The 8,098-nt window shown below is 38.8% G+C and overlaps 1 pseudogene; it reads right to left on the bottom strand.

The window, feature by feature from the left end:
- LOC119675086 overlaps positions 1-3,658 on the bottom strand; it is a 52,076-nt pseudogene extending 48,418 nt beyond the window's left edge.
- Positions 3,659-8,098: the final 4,440 nt, after the last annotated feature.

The raw sequence follows: 8,098 nt of genomic DNA, 5'->3' as shown, positions 1-8,098 counted from the left end.
TTTTAGATAAATTATCGTTTCAATTTATAATCTTTGTAATTTATATAATATCCTTTCGCCTTCGCAATTTCAAAGCAAGCGTCACCGTAACTTGTTGGTCATATAAACTTCACACAAACAACCTCAAACTTTCACTTTCTCTTCAATCCAATTTAAGTCCATAAACGCAATCGATTTCAAACACAAAAATTCAGATCTTCAATATGCCAAAGCCTTTATTTGGACGGAAGCAATGCACAAAATGTGGTAATAATGCTGACCAAACAGAAGAGACGAATCTGCTACGTATTGTGGCATGTTCCACTGGTCGCGGGCTACCGATGCATTCTCAATTAAACAACAAAACTGGTTGCACACGCGCCTGTCGATCGAAGCAAAGAAACGAGTTGCAGTTGCATTTCAGCTGAAACAAAATGTGGCATATCGAATTGAATTATTCAGATTGTTTCCATGGAGTTCGATTGAACAAAAGCCCAGAGGAGACCAGTTCGGTGTCATTAACTTATCGGCTAAACTGACTTTTGTTTTTGTTCACACCGTAACCACATTGATTAAATAATATTATCTAATATAGATACGAACAACGAACTTATATGTAATAATGAAAAGTATCTATGGTCGCATTATCAATAATATCTTTATATATTCTATGCGGAACTTTTGTACGCGCTCATCGCTAATGAAGCTTTTTGTTCAAGTGAATTATTTGCAATTCATTCATGGTGTGTACGAATGTAGCTGCTCAATGCATTTCTCCGCAGATTATATATTGTGTAATTTATATAATTGCATTAAATATGCAAAATTTGTATTATTTGGAAAAATCATGTTGATTATTTAATACTGATTTTCGTAAAACAAATTGTGATTTCCTGCATTTTATTTTCAACTTGAGGTAGTCACATTAATTGCATGCATAAATAAGAAGCCTTTTATCGTTTGTTAATAAAACAGACTTATACAATGTTAACAATAATAATCATTATAATAAAAATAAATTACAGATTATAAGACTTATTCAATATAAATCACAACAATTTAAATTTAGTTGGCGTTTTATGTGAAAGAAAATTAAATAATATAGTGATCCTTTCTTACAAGAGTTTTCCCTTGGATGTATTTTAAACGTTAACCGTGCTTTATGCATACTAATTCTTGGATATACAAAACAAACTCACACCTATATCTATTATGAAACGGTGGGACACCGCACCGTACAACACGTGGTTCCACTGAAATTAAGGATTTACTCCACTAGACCATGAAACGGCTTGGGTCCTTTCAATTCTCGGATATTGTTATTGACTTGAAGTCAAAGTGGCAGCCGTTCGCATATATATATGGTGGGACGTTGGGACAGCGCACTGTCCAACAAGTGGCCCCACTGAAGTGAAGGATTAGTCGAAGTAGACCACGAAACGACTTGGGTCCTTTTTCGTCCTTCGATTCTCGGATGTTGTTATTGAGTTAAAGCTGGAGTGGCTTCCGTTCGCATAACTACATCTTTTGTTAATGCAAGCATCTCATTTAGCTTGAGGTTTCCTGCCAAGTCGTCACCAACCCAATGGTGTCCCAAGACAGTCTTCCTCCTACTTGCCAGTGCTGGACATTGGCACAATATATGCACCGCTGTCTCCTTTTCTTCTAGACATAGTCTGCAAGTGTCTTCCTCAGCTAGAGTTATCTTTTTGAGGTGATACTTGAAGTTGCCATGTCCAGTAATTAGTGAGGTCAGCCAGCTTAGAGTGCTCCGCGAATAGCTAAGCACTTTTATCGCTTCCCTGGCCCACGGTTTAGGTAACATGAGTTTGGTCTGTCTACAAGTGCTCAACTCTCTCCATCTATTAAGATGAAGTGAGATTATCCACTTATTGACATAGGCTGTCGTCATGCTGTACCCCAATGGTATTCTGGGCTCCGGGCCACAGAAATTATGGCTTGATCCTTGCTTTGCAAGTTCATCTGCCTTCTCGTTTTGCTCAATACCGATGTGTCCTTTAACCCACATGATCGTCATCTCATTTCCATGAGCACATTCCATGAGCTTCGTTACACATTCTTGTACTAAGCTGTTAGTTATGTTTGTCTTTTGCATGCTTTTGATAACTGCTTGGTTGTCCAGCGCTATCAGAATCTTTTTCTGATATACCTGACAATCCAATAGGTGATCCAGAGCATGTGAGACCGCCATAAGTTCCGCTTGATAGACGGAAACATATATTCCTAGATGTAGAGTGCACGTTAGTTTTAGCTCTTTCGAGTAAACCCCAGCACCAGCTCTGCCATCCATTAAGGAGCCATCGGTAAATATGCAAATGTCATTCCTTCCACATTCATTATGTAGAAGGCCGTCTACTATCAGTGTTCTGTAGGACACTTCTGCCCCATAAACCCTCCTCATAGTCGCCAATGGCATCTGCGTTTCCTTGACCGCGGCCTGGACGAGATCAAGAATCTTACGATGGCCCACTAATTTTCCGAAGTTGTTCCACGTGGAGCTCCGGTTCATGCGAATTGCTGCCAGTGCCGCCGTTTTCTTTATATGTAAATCCAACGGAAGCAAGCCTAGCATCGCCTCTAATGCCGGTGTTGGTGTAGTTCGCATAGCGCCTGTTATTCCAACACAGGCTAGTCGCTGGACTCTATCTAACTTCGTCTTTATTGTCTTTTGGGTGACTTTACACCACCAGACAACTGACGCATATGTTATAATAGGTCTGACCATCATGGTATAGATCCAGTGCATCGATTTTGGGGATATCCCCCATCGTCTTCCGCACACTCTCTTACATTGAAATAGAGCTCTTTTCGCTTTCCTGATCTTTTCATCCACATGTTCATTCCAAGTCAGTTTATTATCTAGGATAACACCTAGATACTTCACCGACTTTGATATGCGAATGTTATTATCAAAAAGTTGTAAGGGCTCCATTGACAGACTTCTCTTCCTCGTGAAGAGGATAGTGTCTGATTTTGTGGCATTGATGGCCAGGCCTTGTTCCCTACACCATTTTTCGACGCATTTGAGAGCACCTCTCATCACGTTTCTAATGGTGTCTGGGAACTTGCCATTCACCATCAGTGCTATATCGTCCGCATACCCAATTGTTTGTATGCCTTTGAAGTCAAGCTGTTGAAGTAGAGAGTCTATGGTCACGTTCCACAGAAATGGTGAAAGCACCCCTCCCTGTGGGCAGCCTCTGACTGTTCTGCCTCTCAGTCTATGTCTTCCATTTTGTAGGTTTACTGCTCTTTGCCTTAACATGAAATCTATCCATCCAATAATGATTGAACCGACTTCTCGGTCAGCTAGAGCAGATTTTAATTTATCAAAGCTTACTTTGTCAAAGGCTCCTTCGATGTCCATCATGATGGCCATCGAAATGCCTCCTGAAGTCAGCTCTCTCTCAGCTGTCCTCACGACTTCGTGCAGGGCAGTCTCTGTTGATCTCCCCACCCTATAGGCATGTTGACATCTGCTTAAAGGATATTTCATTAGCGTGGTGCATTCTAGGTAGTCCACTATTACCTTTTCCATAGCTTTAAGCATGAAAGAGGTAAGGCTAACTGGCCTGAATGACTTTGCTTCTGTGTAATCCGTTCGCATAACTTCATCTCTTGTTATTGCAAGTAGCTCTTTCAGCTTACTCACACCCATAACTGAAACTTGTTTATATAGCTGTTAAAAATTGCTAATTAAGACAGAGTTGTCAATCATCTATTAATATTATTGAAACTTCTATTAACAGAAGGTCTTGGTCTCCTTTAATAAATTTCTATTTCAATCACGATTGTGGCATGAAGACATCTAGTTAGGCACTACTGGACCCTAACCTTGCTAGTTCATGCTATCCATCTTGCGCCTTCAAACTCTAACTTGTTACTATTAAGCGTAAAATCTGCATTTACCTAACTAAGTATGTTGCCCACAAGAATATACATAATCCAGTATTTATATCACTTTATCTGCTCCAAGAAAGATTACATATATTTCGTGGTTGTAGCTTCGATGATTTTGCCACTTTTCACATTTTTTCTTTCGAATGCGGTTGAGAATCAGTTTTTTTTTAGCAGATAAGTTTCAATTCCATGACTACTGGCAAGATTATTGTCTTGTATAGCAGAAGCTTAGAAGTTATGACAAGATTCGTAGACATTAAGAAAAGTTAAATGACTAATATATTATCGAAACACCTGCCCTTCGATATCCCAAATTATTTACATCTGGTATCATTGAAAAGCTAGATAATGAGGACCTAGTATTTGCAATAAAAAATCAGAACAATATTGCGGTTCAACATAAAAAAGTATTACATATTTTGATTTAATATAATATTAGCAATTTGACCGCAGTAAATATTATTTTTATTTTTTAGCTACTCATCACTAACGCTTTTCTATCCCTAAGTGAGTACCAAAAAGCGGCCACTACATGGCATGATGCCCCTACCTTGGATGCGTTTTTCAATTATGAGGTACGCAGAATACTATTCCTCTTATTTTTATTTAATTAAGTTTAGATTCTCTTAAATAAAAGGATATGCAAAAGTATTTCACCAATCGCAATTTACGTGCTCTGCGACATTTGGATAATCCAACAGGTGACAGTTATCTAGATGCTTTTAATAAATACAATGAGCAACCGTCAGACTCAGAAGATGTCAAAAGACTTAAACGTGCAGCGTCTGAACAAAAATTGCCCACTGTACCCACCCTATTGAAGTTCGATTTGAGCGATGCAGTTGAGCCAAGTGATGAAGTCAAAGAATTGATTAAAAAGCATCGCAGTTTAGAGAGCAAACAGCAACTCTCCCTAAAGTTCGCACAAGAAGCGATTAATTCTACAATGATCTCAGCGATAAACCAAAACAAACCACAAAACACAACCAGAAGCTCAAGAAATTCACGTAAAACTACTAGAAAGATTACAGAGGTTGCAAGGTCAAGACGAATGAAGCGTGATCTTCCTAAAGAATCCAAAGATTTCAATGTTACACTAATACCTTTCGAACTTTCTGATGCAAAAGAACCAGACGAAGCCACAAGACGAGCACAAATGAAATTAAGCCAAACGCGCACAAAAAGGCAACTTATAAGGGAGCCTAAAAATTTTAAAGTAAAATTTATACCTTTCGTAGAAGAAGAAGCCCGTAAGATTGAACCTATTGAATTAAACTCTCGCGGTATAAAAGTTACCAGGAAATCTCGTCTAAAACGCTCAATACCTCGACAACCTGAAAATTTTAAGGTAAAGTTTATACCTTTCCAAGTGAGCGACGCACGTGAACCGCTTGAAGAGCATAAGAAATTGATCAAACGCATGCGAGCATTAGAGAATGAAAATTCATCCTATACGAAACATTCTAAAATATCAACTAACGACAACTCTAAAGGCATTAGCAGCATAGAAACTAATAGCAAATTAAAGACGCAGGGTTCCAGACAGAAGAGAAAACGTGTACGTCGCTCTGCTTTGAGATTATCCCCTCAAATGTTTAGATTTGAAATTTCAGATGCCAAAGAACCCAATGACTCCATGAAACAGCTACTTAAACTAAATCCAAATAGAACTAGTAAAGATATGAAAATTTTACCTCCGACAAAATCGAATACACCACATACAAGCGACTTGGCTAAAAAATTAGATAAGAAAATTGACACTGAAGGCGAGGAGGATACTAAAAATTCGGCCGCCGAAGAATCAGACAATGATCAGAATAATAACGAGAGTAAGCGCTCTTACGTCTATGATAATGCACCACTCAAAGTTAAAAAGTCGGCCAGCATGAACAGCTTACCACATGCGGTACAAAAGGTGATTACGCAAATGCTTAAGGAAAATCGTGGCGGTAAGGCGATTGTCAAATATGTGCCTGCTTCTGAAGTTGATTATGCTTTCGTGAAACCCATATATAGCGCGAAGCTAACACAACCAGCCTATGGTACGAAATTACAGCCTATTGCATACGTGAAGAATGCGGAACCACAGAAAGGTATCGCTCCAGTACAAGTTCAAATACATTCTGTGCCTGTTGTGGAGAAGGTTCGTTATGTGTACACACCAGTCTATACACCCACTCTCACAACACAAGAGACCTATACAACTTCTTATTTACCACAGCAACAGCAACAAGAACAAGAACACAGCAATACTGTGATACAAACTGTTACACAGCAAGTTTCAGTTCCTGAAGTGCATGCTGTCTCTTATTCACCTCAACATCAAGCACACCAAGAAGAACAGGAACGTAGTAATATTGTTCTACAACCTGTTGCACAGCATATTTCAGTTCCTGACGTACATGCTACCTCTTATTTACCACAAGAGCAAGAACAACAGGAACACAGTAATAATGTTCTACAACCAGTTGCCCATCAAATTTCGGCCCCTATAGTGCATGGCACCGCTTATATACCACAACAGCAACACCAAGAACAACTGGAACACAATAATAATGTTCTGCACCCTACTGCTAATCAAGTTTCGGCTTCTGTAGTGCATGCCACCTCTTATATACCGCAACAACAACATCAAGACCAACCGGAACACAATAATAATGTTCTACAATCTTTTGCACAAAAAGTTCCAGTTCCAGAAGTACATAGTATTGCACAAGAATACGCTACGCCCACAGAAATACATCATACTTACACCGCAGACTTGACAAATATAGAAAGTGAGGCACCAGCTATAAAACAGGTAGAAGCACCAGAATTTGTACCTTCTCAGCCAGACTCTAGTCTAAATGAAAACAAATTAACAAACGCCAATGCTCCAACACAATACGCACAATCATATAGCGTCACCGCTGCTCCAGTAGAACAGTACACTTACGATTTATACCAAAAACCCGTGCAGCCCCAAATCGCTGCACATGCCAAGCCACAGCTCCAACTTCTAGATCACTATCAAACACCAACTCCAACAGCATTACCAGAACTAGCTCCGGCTTTATCTACTCCAGTTATAAAAATCGAATATCATGCTCCTCCAGATATTACCAAGCAAAATTATAAAGACTTGCAAGAATTTAAAGATCTCTCAGCCCTTATGGGTAAATCACCTGAAGACCAAATGCATGGACTTACCTATTTATTAGCAAAGGATATGCAAGCGAAATTACAACGCCAACAACCACAAGCACTACCAGTTCAACGTCCGCAAGATAATAAAGCACCGATAGTTTTTCCTCTAGATCAAACACATAGCTCTCAACAGTCTGTGCTGCCACAAAATACATATCAACCTGTACAACCCGGTCGTTTAATAGGCATGGCCAAAACTAAAGAATATATACCTATAGTTGAAAATCATTCATCTGCTGAGGAAGAAGCAAAAGATGCTCAAAATACCATCTCGCATGTGCCACATACAACAGCAAAACCAGATTACGGGCTTAGATACGAACCGAAGGCTCCTGTTCCAAATTCGTATGCCGATTATGGACTCTCCCCAAATTATGAATCTTCGAAGTCGAATCTTTATGTGGAACACGTAGTACCACATCCAGCAATAACGCACCATGGTTCAGCTAAAATACACCACTTGCCACCTGTCGGCCCAGAATCTCTGAAGTTACAATCACATTTAAACAACGATTTTCACGCAGATGACGGTCAAGAAGTAAGTAGCATATTTTTATAATTTGATAAATGTCAACTTTTAAAAACAATTATATCATAAAGATTTTGAAAACTGAATACAATCACCGTTAATATGTGGGACTATTCATTGCGTCTCTGATGATCTATTGTGCTAACCTCAGTTATTCTATCCTATCCTTAAGCTATAAATAAACGCAACCTTAAGCTATAAATAAATCTTTGATAGTTATGTTTAGTTAATATGCCATTCTTGTGTACCCAAAAGAGACAATACTACTACTACTAATTTTCGACATTCACAGAGAGAATGCGGGTGATATTAATCTCTAAGAAGCTAATGGTAGTTTAACGTACATTGTTCTTTCGGAAGTACTGTGAGAATTTTAATCACTTCTCCACTCAGTGCGAGGAATCTGAATGAAACTATTTTGAAAAAAGCAGCACAATTTTGGTTTCTATTTTAATGGGTACGAACTTATGTTATTAATGATAG

This window comes from Teleopsis dalmanni, chromosome 2 (assembly GCF_002237135.1).
Source record: "Teleopsis dalmanni isolate 2A chromosome 2, ASM223713v2, whole genome shotgun sequence".
NCBI lineage: Eukaryota > Metazoa > Arthropoda > Insecta > Diptera > Diopsidae > Teleopsis > Teleopsis dalmanni.
This window is presented reverse-complemented; position numbering and strand designations above follow the sequence as displayed.